Genomic DNA, 14764 nt, shown 5'->3' with positions numbered 1-14764 from the left:
GCCCGAGTACCAGGCGGTGTCCACACCAGCCTGGGAAGCTAAGGACTGAGCTGGTTGGAAAACTCTTGGGAGAGAAGACCTCACCCCAAGTCCTGGAAGCTCACTGGGTGAGGGGTTGCTCGCGTAAAATTAAAGGAGCGCTGGGGCTGAATGAGGGCGTCTGTGTCTTTGCACTCCTGATGTGACACCTGGAGGCAGACATCCCGAGTGATAGGCCACGTGCAAAGACACCACGCTGCACCTGACTTTCCAGAGTCGTCGGGGAAAATGTCTGTCCTGCCTGGGTTCTGCGGGGGTGGGAGGTCAGAGGACAGACCAGGAGTGCGAGAGCCGGTGCCAGGCTGGGGAGTTAGCTCTCACTGCTCACGTGAGCACGTCACGCACCTCCCAGCCCCACCCACAGGGGTCCCCGTAGCTCTCCCCAGGACAGAGACGGGGTGCACATGCGGACTTGGCTGAGGGTTGGGGCTATTCCGTAGCGGCCAGGCAACGGGTACGTTTCGAAAATGCTCTGTGACCGCTCACACATCTTGATATTAAAAATGATGCCTTCTGCGAACCTTGAAAAGCATCACGGTTTCCCTCCTCCCCCACCTGGGTTTTTGTGTCTGACATGTATCAAATTCTGGAGGTTGCTGCGCCTGCTGGGGCCTGAGCACCTGATTCCAGGAAGGGGGTGGTGTGGGGGAGGGGTCCTGCACACGACCAAGGGCTCACTGCTGAGCCCGGAGGGAAGGGGGGGACAAGCCGGCTGTGCCACTCTGACCACAAGAACGTTCCGGGAATGGCGCCTGCCCCACACGGCCCGTCCTGCCTGTGACTCTGAATTGGGTTCCCATTCAGCCGCAGGGTGTGTTTCTAAAAGGGGCCTCCGGAGCTAGTCAAAGGTGACCACCAAGAGGCGTTTATTTCTAGGAGGGAGCCGGGAAGGCCGAGCCTCGGCCCCTCATAGCACATTTTTCTCTTTCTGTAAATAGAGATGTATAGAAGATGGAAGCACAGCCTGGGGTTTATCAGAGATGGGTTGGTTTTTTGTTTTGGTTTGGTTTTTTGGTTGTTTTTATATTACCTCATTCAGCAAGTTTATGTTTCACAATGACTCAATGATGCTTTATTTATATTGTTTGTACTGTAATTAAAACCATTGACAGACATTTCACTTGTTATTTCATATGATCTTGTTTTGATTCAATATGCCAGTTTGTATTTCCCTGCCCTGGGATTTTTTGTGTCAGCTGTACAGTATTCTAAGGGGAAAAATGAAGAAAAAGAAAAATGTGTAAAGTAACGGAGAGAGGTGGCTATAGTGTAGAGGCCTCTTTCTAATAAAGAACTGAAAATATGTCTATACCACTTCCCTGGAGGTTTTTGTTGGGGTTTGGGGGGGTTCACTTGTCATGATAATTGGGTTTGTTCCAGGCAAACTAAATCGGAGAGAAGAGGGGCTTCGACTGCTTATGGAAGGGGTTGTGTGAGACCCAGCAGCCCCGGCTCTCGGGGCACGAGGGCAAAGATAAGGAGCATCTTGTCGGACTTCTTCATTTATAAGAAACTCTGAGGCCGTGGTTTCCCCAGCCTGCGGGTTGGATGGGCCCTGGAGTTCCAGTTGCTTCTGCTGTATCTTTGCAATAAAGCTGCACTGCCCCAGACATGTGATGACAACTCAGCAGGCTGGCTAGGAAATCAATCCTGGAAGGATGCTAGTACGAATACTGTTTCTATTAATATTATTTACATTTCCTCACGCAAAATACATCATATCTTTACCACCGACCTCCCCCCCCAAATTAGAAAAGAATAAAGAGGGTAAAACTCAACCAAAGTGCCCACTAGACATCCCTGTGATCAGCGATTTGAACATCTTCCAGATGCTTCTCCCGGCAGGTCAGCAGATGCCCTTTTACCCCAACTCTCCCACGTCAGTAGATACAGAGCCATGTGATTTCATGACGTGTTACTATTTACGTCTTCTGTTGAGATTGTCCCATTGCCTGGGGAGCCTACACACCAAGGGCTGAATGTGGTGCCACACGGGTGGGTGGCAGCATCCCACCCAGCCACATGTCACAGAGGCCACGCGACATGGTTACACCACACCCAGCAAGCCAAATGCAAAACGTTACAAGGGTAACTTGTCCTCCAGAACATAAGTGGAAGAAGGACAAAGAAAGCGGTTTAGGAAGAACCAGTTCCATTTGAACACATATTGGCCGTCTATTGTATTTGGTAACATTTACAAAACTGTGGCTTAAATAAGTTAAGGGATTGTTTTTCCTCACAATTGAAGACACTTGGAGGTCGGCAGGCCAGGGCTGGCATGGAAAGTTCCGGAAGACTCCAGGCCCAACCTCCTGCAGATCATCCGGTCAACCATTGTTCACTGGTGCTTGTTTCCTCCTGGCACCCACAGAGGGCTGTTCCACCTCCAGCGTCTGTTTAGACGAGAAGAAGCAGCTGAGTGGGTCACTCGGGCTGCAAGGGAGGCTGGGAAACGTAGCTGTGGGGGACGAGGGGTTTGGAGTCTGGAGGTAAGGAAGAGTAGGTATTGGTATTGAATAGGCAACACAGTGTCTCTGCCTGCCCCCCCTTTGGTTCCCCAACATTCAAACACACCCTCTGTCAACACAACAACTCTTGCTCCCCCAGTGAGATGCCCAGTGGGCAGGCTGCCCCAGCCTCACCGGTGTCCAGTCCAAGAAGATCATAGCTTCTCTCACCCCCAGAGCGTAGAACTGACTCACTGAGGTGAAGTCAGTGAGCCCAGCGCCCTGGGAAACTCTGTCAGGTCGTAGGGTAAGAAAAGCAAGACTGAAAGTTCAGCTTGTATAAGCCAAGATTTTTAAAGTGAACAGACACAGTGCTGGCCTGGCCATCAGGGGATTGTCACTGACATGCCAATGCCCGAAACGAAAAGCATTTCTGCAAAGCAATACAGAATTGTATCCAAAGCCGTGTGAATCCTCCGGCCCAGAAATCCAGGGTCCAGACACGTCTTCACTGCAGCATGGGCTCCATAAGCATGTTGATTTCATGGATGAATTCAATGCCTGGGAAGCGCACCAAGGAGGGATGTGAAACACGCGTTTGCCTAAAAGATGTTCGGTTCGTGCTATGGTACTTATAATAACAAAATATGGGGAACAAGCTCAAAGTCCAACAGTAGGGAGACGGTTAGGTAAGTTACAGGGGAGAAGGAAGACGAGTCATTTCAGATCGTGTTTATCACATAGGGAAATGACACAATGGAAGTAAAAAGTTAGGGTAAAGAGTGTATGTAAGACTGATCTCTATTAAATAAAAATATTTTTATATCCTCACTTTTTATTCAGGAAAAAAAGTCCCGAATGTTCACAGTGCTGTCTCTCTATTGGCAGTTCTGGGTAGTTTACTCTTTTATCCTTTACTGTCCGTCTCTTCTCCATAAATGTATGTTTCAAAAATTATTTTGAGGTACGTATTAAAGCTCACAGTTAGCCACCAACTTTAAAGAAAGTGGTTGGGTTTTTTGTCAAAACATTTTTCACTCATACTAAAAAATGGAGACAGGATTGGTTAATTGATTAATATACTACTGAAACAAATTGATTAAAAATTGGGAAGCATTCAGCATAGGGGAGCAAACCGCAATTTATAGAATCTGAAGGAACAAAGTTCAAACAGACCCCTCTCAGAGCTGGGAACCATCCAGAAGGCCAGGCCAGCCCTTCCCATGTACTCTCCTTTTGTTCTTCTCCCTCCTCCCAGCTGCCTCCTCTCCCACTAGGACCCTGGCTGCTTCCCTGCCCTGCCAGCTCTTGTCCGCTCCAAACCCCCATCTCGCAGCCAACAGTCGTTCTTGAAATCTGCTCTTGCTGTTCCTGCCTGGAACCCCTTCCCAGCTCCCTGTTGTTCTGACTGGAAGTCCAGCCCTAAGATTGTCCCCAGGGTTTGCTTGCTCTGCCCCCCACCTCACTCACCTGCCTCTCCTTGCCCCTGGACCCCTCCCTTTCAGCACCAGCCATACCCCAACATGCTGGCCTCTTTCCTGCTCTGGACCTTTGTCCACCTTTTCCACCCCCTGGGAGACCCCTGTCTTTGTGTCTCGCTCTTCATCCTTGGCGGCTCAGATGCCATGAGGTCACTTCCTCCATGAGGCCTTCCCCACTCGACCCCAGCTCAGTCAAGCCCCGGGCCCTTGCAGGCTCCGTGACCTGTGCATTTCTGTCTGAGATAATTCACCCCCTCCCGCACCTCACTTGGGTTCCATGGCCCGGGGTCTGCCTGGGTCACCCCTGGAGCCCCAGGGCCGGCCCAAATATCCACTGAATGAAGGATTCGGGGAAAAGGGAAAACTCAGGCCTGCCAGTGGTCTTGCCTGCCCCTCCCTGCGGGGACACATGGGTACCGAGTGTCGGGTTGCACTAATCGTTTACTTTGGGTGGTTCTGCTTTTCAGGAAACCAAACCTCATCATAACTGTGACAGGGCTGAGAGGGAAAATGGTCTGGAGGAATGCCACCAGGTGAGCACCCAGGGTACCACTTCCTGCCAGGCCTGTCACGTCCCCCCAGCCGTCCCAAGGCACTTTGGTGGGACCTCAGTGGTGGCTGGTGTTCTAGGGTTGGGATCCACTTGGTGTGCACTCGGGCCGCCCCCACGGGAGTCCCCAGCCTGGCCCCACAGGGTCCCCTGGTGCTCCTGCCCTGCCCCACCTGCAGGTAAGTGGGGCACACAAGGCCACATGCAGCTGTGCGGGGACAAAGGCCTCGCCGTGCTCACCAGCGGTGGGAGTGCCACCGGCCCCAGCACATCCCGAGAAGCTGCTAAGCCACAATTTATCACCGCTCAAGTCCGGTAAGGCGCCTAATTGGCCCATAAATGTGGTCCAATAACCGCACCTGACACCCAAAGACACTGCAGGCAATTAGCACTTATTTATTTGCATATGGTATTGACCAATCGCTAGCTACACTCACTTTCAAGATCTGTTTATTTTCAAAGCTGGAGGAAAAAGGCTCATTTACTGCGCTGCAAGGATACACTGCCAACACACACACACCACACCACACACCACACCACACACCGCACACATTTACATACCACACACACATACATGCCACACACATTTACATACCACACACATACATACCACACACACGTACACCACACACATTTATATACCGCACATACATACCACACACATTTACATACCACACACATACATGCCACATGTGCACACATTACACATGCATACCACACACCACATGCACACATACACACGTGCACACACATTACACATGCCACATACATACATACCACATGCACACATAAATACCACATGTGCACACACATTACACATGCCACACACATGCACACCACACACCACATGCACACATACATGCACACATGCACACGCATTACACATGCCACATACATACATACCACATGCACACATAAATACCACATGTGCACACACATTACACATGCCACACACGCATACATACCACACACACCACATACACACATACATACCACACGCGCACACACGACACATGCTACACCACATACATACCACACACATACACACACACACACACACACTAGCAGGGATGATGGGAACTTGGCATTGCACTGCTCCTGGCTGAGGAATTCAGTGATTAATGTGTGTGCGGGGCCCTATCTTGTGAAATACTTAACGGATTAGGCACCCGAGTGGCTGCTCGCACCCGTGCTACCTGTCCAGGTGACTCTGACCAGGCAGGCGGGCAGGGACCTGGGAGGGGAGTCTGGCCCAGGACTTTGCCCTGGTTGTGTGGGCTTTCGAAATGCACAGAGACCTGGTCACTTTCCTTCCACTCTGGTCATCGTGGCTTTGCCAAATCACACTCTCCGAAAATACAGTGTTGCCTGCAAGCCGAGTTCTCCAGAGAGCTGGGGCTGTGGCTTCTCCAGCGCCTGAGCCATTTGGCCCGGAACACGTCATACTACCTTTTACCTACATGATATCGTGCTCAGAGCCAGGGCCATGTGTCGGGTTGTGTAAGGCGCCGACTATGTACCCAGACAGCCTGGATTTCCCCCTGTAAATGGATGTGATGATAACACTTAACCTTGGAGGGCTGTGAAGATTAAATGAGTTAATATATGGAAAAAACATGGCGCTTCCCCCTTAATGAGCCCACAGTATTAAAAATCATCATCACCGTCATCATCACAGAAAATGTGGACACCCAAATAACATGGTACTAGCATTAAGAGCCTCCCCAACCCCTGTGCAAGCAGTACGTATTCATAGGAGACGGAAAGGTGTTTATAAAGCAGAATGAGAACGTGCAAAGAGCAAGTTATCAAGCCGCATGTACGCCCTAAGTCCTGTTTTGGCAGGAAAAGTAATACGCGGGATTACAAAGATGTTTATGTGTGCGTAGAAGCACCCCAAAAGAATACGAAGCAAGTGTCAGCAGGCATTCTCTCTGTGAAATTAATCTTGATTTTAACTTGTTCTCTGCTTATTTGAATTTTCTGATTGAACTGACCATGTATTACTCCTGTAACTGTTTTTAAGATAAGGAAAGAAAACGAATGATCAGTTACCAGCCCCCCAGAGCAAGGCACGCTGAACGTTTGAACACGTGTCCTTTCAGCCTTTTAAAAAATATACGTGTATTAAGTAACATTCTCCAAACTATTTTGTAGCCTAGTCTTCCCTTTAAATGTTTGGACATTTTTAAAGCTTACAGAAAAGTTGAAGAATAGAATATTTCAGTGAACACTCAGAGATGCCTCATTTATATTCACCAGTTGTTAACATTTTAACATACTGGTGATCTCTAGATAGGTAGATTAGATGATGGATGGATGGATGGATGGATGGATGGATAGATGATACATAGATAATAGTAGGTAGGTAGGTAAGAAGGTAGGTAGGTAGAATGATAGAGATGGATGGATAGATAGATTGACAGATAGATACATGATAGATGTAGATAATACAGCTACATACGGCACAGAGGCGTACACACACACACTATGCTGAACCATTTGAAAGTAAACACCAGCACCATGATTTTTCACCCTTAAATAAATAAGCACAAGGACTTTCTGTGTGGTAACTACGAGACTATTATCACTCCCAAGACAGTTCCCATGGATGTGATATAATATGCAGGCCATATTCAAATCTCCTCAATTGTCCCAATAATGTCTTTTATAGCTGATTTTCCTCTCATCCAAGATCCAATCAATAATCACACGGAGCCCTTAATTGTCATGATAACCGACTTCTTTAAACTTAAATGAGCATGAACAACTTTTCATGTAAAAAAAAATAGCTAATATGATTTAAACACTCACCAGCCAGGAATGAGGTTGCCGGGTTTCCAGCACTGCTCCAATATGGTGCTAACATTTTATTTTATTCCAATTTGAAAAGCAAAAATAGGATCTCTTAGCTGCTCTGCATTTTAACACTATTGGAGTAGAAATTTTTTATGCTTAATGACAATTTGCATTTCGTTGTGGTTACCCGTCCATGTTTTTTGCTTACTTTTCTTCTGGAGTACTGTACCTTTTTCTTAATGATGTGTGGACTGGGAGTGTATTTACCCTTTCCATATCACATGTTATAAATTTGTTCTCATTGTTTCATTTCCTTTTTAATTTTATGAGTTTTTAATGTACAGCATTTTAACACTGTCATCAAATCAGTTTTACCTTCATCACTCTTGCCCACAGTGCTCTGCTTAGAAAGTCTTTCCTCACCTGAGATTACACAAAACTCAATTCCTCTTCTCGTACACATCTATTATTTTATGGCACTTTGTTATCTTGAAACTTTTCATTCATCTTCCATTTGTGAAAATTTTATTTTTTCCAAAAAGTTAACTTATCGTACCAATTCCATTAAACAATAGGATGTAAGTCTTTTTCAATGTATGACACAGAAATTATGAAATATCCATATAATAGTCAAATACTGGCATTAAAAAGAACAAATTAGATTGTATATACTGACATGGGAAGGTGTCCATGATATACTGTCAAATAAAAAATTCAAGTGGCAGTGTAGTGTGTAGACATACAGCATGTGAGCCCAAAGCCAAGGTCGTGTGTGTGTGCGTGCGTGTGTGTGCAAGTGTGTCTGTGTGCGTGTGTGTGCGTGTGTCCGTGTGTGCATGTCGGTGTGTGTATGTCTGTGTGTGTGCATGTGTCTGTGTGCGTGTGTGTGTCTGTGTGTACGTGTGTGTGTGTGTACACAGAACATACGCTGGCATGCCTCTTGGCGTCTCTGCTGGCTGCTGCTTCTCTTTTGACTTCCAAATGTTGGAAGTCCCAGAACTCAGTCCTGGACCTATTATATTCTCTTTTCCCTGGATCTTCCTAAATGATCTCATCTAGGCCCAGGGTTTTCAATATTTGCCATTGACTTCCAAATTTATATCTCTAGCCTTGCCTCTCCTCTGAGTTCCAGACTCATCTGTCCACTACTGAATAGGTATTTGGATGTTACAGAGTTAGGAATGCTTTGGCTGCAAATAATAGAATACTCAAGTAACAGGATTAAGCATTAAAGACATTTCAGTGTATCACAGATCAAAATATTTAGAGTCAGACAGTCCAGGGCAGGTGCTGTGTCTCTGCAGTGTTATTCCCCCCCTACTCCCGCCTCCCCCCAACACTCCGGTTCAAGCCGTTGTTCCTCAGTCTAGTTGTGTAGGACACAGCTCCCTGGCCCATGCTGGTGTTATGAGCCTTGCGCTCCCCCTGGATGAGGCCGTTGGTCGCTGGTCATCGGTCGGCTGCTCACAGCAGCTCACGGCAGCTCTTGCCGGCTGCGGGCCGCTCACGATGGCTGCCGGCCACTCACGCTGGCCACTGGCCACTCATGGCAGCACACACTAGCCACCGGCCACTTACAGCAGCACACAGCAGCCCAGCTCCAGGGAGAGCCATTGTTCACAATCTTAGCTGTAGAGGGTGCAGCTCACTGGCCCATGTGGGAATCGAACCAACGACCTCAGCATTAGGAGCTCGGCGCTCCAACCACCTGAGCCACCAGGCCAGTCCTGCAGTGTTATTTTAAAAAAATAATAAGTTTCTTTTATGCTGCTGGAGAAGGCTTGCCTTGTCAAGATATAAAAACCAAAAGCTTAGGAAAATGGACAGATTTGACTACATAAAAATGTAACACTCTTATACAATAAAACGCATTGTTTTTCTTAGAGGTTTCCTTCCCACCCAGCACTTTAGGAAATATAGAGGATAGAGGAAGAAAAAATACTTTGAAAAATGTAGTCAAGAGGGCATTCTACAAGAATATTCACCTGAAGCCTTACAAAAGTCAATGTCATAAAAAGGTGTATTATTCTAGAACAAGAGAGACTAAAATTCATAATAAACAAATGCAATTTATGAACCTTCATTCAGTGCTGGTCTTTTCAAAAGCTATCAAATGAGAGACAATTGAGGAAATCTAGATATGACTCCATGTTGGATACTATTGGGGAATTAATTAGGTGGGTGACAGTTTTAGAATAATGTAGCAAATGTCTATTCTTGAAAGATACACGAAGGATTTAGAGTGGTTCAACAATAAATAATAATAAAATATTAACAACTGATGATTGTAGGCAAAGGGTATATAAGTGATTGCTTGCTATTCATTTTTCCCATATGTTTGAAAACTTGCAAAATAAAAATTTGGGAAAATATTTAATGAGACAAAATGTGACAATAGAATGGCATTTTCGTAAGCTGTGGAAGTGAATGATAAAATCCACCATCCCATTTTGAGAACTAGAAAATCACCAGGGTCCCCTGGGTGTTTCTTCCACAGGCGGCAACCATTATCTCGAATTCTGTGTTAATTATTCCGTTGCTTTTTGAAAAACAGTTTAGCCACAGAGCACCTTGGTTTTGCTTGTTTCTGAGCTTTATAAAACTGGAGTCAGATTTTCCAAGGTTTGTCCATGTTGTGGGTCTATAATTCACTGTAGTTCATGCGTTGGTACAGCTCCAGAATGTCACTGTGTCACAATATATTCAGTTTTCTCCTCTCTCGATTCAAATTTCGACAGTTTTTGTTGTCACCAACTAAGCTACCAAGAATATTCTCGTTCCCTTTTCACACACACGTGTTCAAGAGTTTCTCTAGGTCCTTCCAACTTTCCCTTCAAGCACACTGTAACAGAATTCAAAACACTCTATCCTCTTGCATCTTTTAAAGTTGAAATCTCAATTTTTTTATCATAACTATAAGAATTGAAGAGGATATAATTTTTTTAAAAATAACATTTTAAAATAAAATAATTACAGTATCTTTTAATTTTTTAAGATAAAGTAGTTTTATTTCATTGTATTCCAAATTCACTATACTTAACATCATTCCTATTTTATAAGGAATATAGAAAAATAAGAAATTTTGTCAATGATAGAAAGCAGTACGAGGCCTAATCTGATGATTAAAAGCTAATAAATACGTTATTATTTGCCTCACTTCACAGATAGCTCCTAGAGTTCTTCTAGTTACAGCATTTTAAAAAAACGTGACCAGTGGCATACAAGCAGCATGGCAATTCAATATGTCCATCACCATCCTACTTAAAACCACATGAACAGGCTCTTTAGCATTAAGAAATCTTACATCGCTCCACTTTTTTCCCCTTGAAATTGTGCTTTTATTCCGCTCTCCCCACAAAATTTTGTCCTAGTACATGTATCTTTAAAGGTCACCTATTGATCACTCTGTTATATTTCTCTGCAATACAAAAATGTATATCACATGGGTTTTTCATTTACTTTAACTTCCCGGGAGTGACCTTATTTCTCTAATTGTTAAACATTATTTTTAACAACATACCAGCTGATAACTGGATTAGTTCCTCTTCCACGTCAGAGAAAACAATAAATTAGAAAAGATTCGTTAGACGCCAGTTAGTTATTCCCTTTTTCAACCTCAGTGTCAGCATGTCTCATTGTACCTTTGTCTGGCACCCTAGAATAGTTTTTACAACCCGGGGCGATGCACCAAAGAGAGGGTTTGGATGTGGTGAAGGGAAAGTGGAAAAAGGGTGACTTGGGAAAGGAGAAAATGTAGAAAGGAGGACATTTGGAAGTTTGTCTGAATAGATCCCCTTCAAACCATCAGTTTTCTCATTACTCCAGGGAAAGTCTCTTACGCGCCCCCATTTGAGATCTCTTCTAGAATACATACCGAAAAGTAAACTTTCTGTGTGGCAAAATATGCCGGTGTTTGGCTTCACAATGCCACAGGCAAATTGTTTTTCAATTTTGTTGTTCAAATTTACATTCCCACTGACTGTGTATGGGAGTTCCAGCTACTCCACGTCTCTGCTTCCTCTTGGTATAGTCAGACTTTAAAATTGTTCCCAAGCTGCTGGATATAAAATAGTAGTTCGTTGTGGCCTGAATTAAATTTCTCTGATGGCAAATGACATTGGGCATAGGCTCCTAGATTTACTTGTCAACCACATTTCTCATCTATGAAATGCCTGCTCATAGATTTTTTCCTTTTTTTTTTTTTGCTGATTAATTTCTGTTGTTTTTTTTTTTTCCCACCAGTAACAGTTCTTTTATTGTTCTTTATACCAATTCCTTGCAAAGATTTTCTTATAGTTGGTGTTTTTTTTTTTTTGCTCTGATTTGTTGAACAGTGCATTTTGCTATCTGTTGAAGAAATTCTCTCGCTTAGGAAAAAAATATTCTTTTATGTTTGCTTCTAAGAATTTTTAAATTTTGTCTTCGACATCAACATCTTTAATCTATTTATAATTTGTGTGTGTGTGTGTGTGTGTGTGTGTGTGTGTGTGTGTGTGTAGTGAGGTAAGCATCCAGTTTCATTTTTTCTAGAGACATAATTGCTTCAGCACTATTTATAGAGAACTGTATGATAAACCAAGTTTACGTGTGTGCGTGGGGTATATGCACTGGGCTTTCAATTCTGTTTCACTATTCAATTTGTCTATTCCCATGTCAATACTACACTGCCTTGATTACCAGAACCTTGTAAGGCTTGATATCTTGTAAGATTCATCCCCTCACCTTATTTCCTTCTTCACATATGTCAGGTTTATTCTTAACCCAAGTTCTTCAAAAAATCCTCGTGGGGTTTTGAATGAATCTTCTCAACCATTTGGGGATAACTGACATTTATGACATTGACTATTTCTATCCATAACCATGGTGTCTCTCTGTATTCTGATGTTCTTTAATGTCTCTCAAAAAAATTTCATAATTTTTCCTAAGGACCTTTTATTTTTGTTGTTCCTAAATATATCTTTCTAAATATGCTTTCATTTCCCACCTTGTCATCCTTATGTCTTTTATTTATTTTTCTTATCTTACTGCTTTGGTTAGGACCTCTAGCTACAATGCTGAATAAAAGTAGTAATAGTGATTATCCCATTTATTTTGTATAGTAAGGTGTATTGTTGATTGCTCAACAAATTTAAAGTAGACTGAAAGAAGGATTTTGCCCTCCCTCCTGAGCGTGGATCCCCGTCTGTCTGATTCACAGCTGCCTCCCCAACCCCCCAGAGATGCCTGGTTCACAGTGGCTGCTCTTTCGTTATTTATCGAACGGGTGTACTTCCTCCAGCCATGGGGGAGTGTCCGCCCCACTGTACCATCTCAGTGTCTTTTAAAGTTGAAATCTCACAAATTGTTTATATTATAAATTCTTATATTATTTTTATATTATAGACATACTAACTTGAAGGTAACTTGGCACTTCATTTTGGCTTTAATTTGTATCTCTTTGAACAACTCTATATATTTATTAGCAATTAAAGAAGTACAGAAGTACGTACAAGTATGCACTCGTCTGCTCTAATCCTGCCAGTTGCTTCCTGTATTACTTGAAATAAAATCCAAAATTCTTCCCAGAGCCTCCAAGGCCTTCCACCGTCAAGTGTCTGGCTCCCCCTGTGGCCCTGCTGTCCCCTCACTCTCCTCCTCGCCTGTTCGCTCCAGTCACATGTCACACTAGTCTCATGGCAGGTCCCTCTACCTGGAGCCCCCTTCCCCTGTGTAGTTCTTGCTCCTTTGCTTCTTTCTAGGAGTTACTCAACTGTCACCTCATCAGCAAGGCTGTCTCTGACCTCCCATCTAAATAGCACCTCCCACTCCCCACCTCCTACTCTGCCTGACTCTCCTTCCTGTCACTTATGTGTCTTCATAACACCTGGCGTTGTATCACACTCATTTACTGGTTTTTTTCATGTCCATCTCACTCCATAGAACGCAAGCTCCGTTTCAAGACCAGAAAAGTGTCTAGCTGGTAATAAGTGCCTGGTAAATATTTGTGGAATCAATGCATTTGCTTTTTACCTTCCAGGAATTGTCCATCCACGACCTTTCCCAATTCCCTGTCCCTTTTATTCAAGTTCGTTATGTGGCAACATATTAATCTACCTTGCCATGTTTTAACAAGTATTATCCCCAATTTTTCCTTATCTTTTTAACTGTTATGTGACCTCTTTAATGAATAGGAGGTTAAGTTTTTTATGTAGACAGCTTTGCTATGCTTTCCTTGTGTGCTCCCCACTCAGCAGATAATTATTCAGCTAATCCTCTTTCCTAGGTTTTGAAGGTTTCCTTTCATACATTGAGCTCTTTAATCCATCTATAATTGATCTGTGGTAAGTTGGGAGGTGAAGATCTGTTCTCTTTCCCTCCAATTAGCAAGTTTTTTCTAAATAACACATATGCAACAGTTCTTCCTTTTCTACGAATTTGTGAAGATTTCTTTATCACAGATTCAATTTTCATATTTTCTAGAGTCTATTTCTGAGTAATATTATCTGTCGAGTATATAATGTAATCTTATAAGCACTAACTAGCCCTGCAGCCAGCCTGACTGGGTTTAAATCTTGGATCTACTAATTGCTAGCTGTGTGACCTTGGGACAGTACTTAACGTCTCTGTGCCTCCGTTTTCTCATTTGCAAAAATGTGGATGACAATAATACAAAATTGCCACTTTGGGGGTCCAAAAATGCTAGCAAATACGAGCAATTTTGTATGGTTAAATGTACTACCTAGCTCGTAGGGTTGCAATGAGGATTCAGCTAATGAGTAAATGTCAAGTGCTCAGAAGAGGACTCATCACCCTCTAACGGACATTAGATGTTTGCCCTTATTAATGCAAGTGCCCCTTCTCATTGTGCTTCTATTTTAAACCCCCCAGCTACGTCCATTTCTTCTTCCAGATGTGCGTGAGTGCCATTTGGTCCAGTTTCAGATGCTCTTCTGGGGTTCCGATTGGGATTGCACTGAAGCAATCAGTGAATTTGGGAAACAGACGTCTTTCCAACCCTTGTCCTCTCACCGGCCGCTCACCAGTCTCCCACTGACTCGTCTTGCTGATGTCTCTCCGCAGAGTTACAGAGAAAAGGGGTCAAAAGAGGGAGGTGCCCCATGAAGCATCTGGGAACTCCCAGTCCGGTCTGGAGGGCCTGACCCAGGGCTGGAGGGGGACAGAGGCTCATTTTGCTAAGTCATCATGTCAAGACCAAGGCAGTCCTGCCCAAAAGAATGTCGATGAGAAAATGTCCTGCAAGCATCACTGAATTCCTCCAGCTGCAGCAATGGGAGCGCCGGGATGTTGGCAGGCGAGGCTCTGCGTGCTCAGTGACTCCGAAATTGTGGACGTGGCTAAAATGTCTCCAAATTAGACTGTAAACCCCCGCCCCACTTCCTTGGTGGTCACGAGGCTGGGGCTGCCTCAGGTGGAAGGACTAGTTATTATTATTTATGATGATTAGTCAT

The sequence above is a fragment of the Rhinolophus ferrumequinum genome, chromosome 8 (assembly GCF_004115265.2).
Source record: "Rhinolophus ferrumequinum isolate MPI-CBG mRhiFer1 chromosome 8, mRhiFer1_v1.p, whole genome shotgun sequence".
NCBI classification, from domain to species: domain Eukaryota; kingdom Metazoa; phylum Chordata; class Mammalia; order Chiroptera; family Rhinolophidae; genus Rhinolophus; species Rhinolophus ferrumequinum.
Note: the sequence above shows the minus strand (reverse complement) of the source record.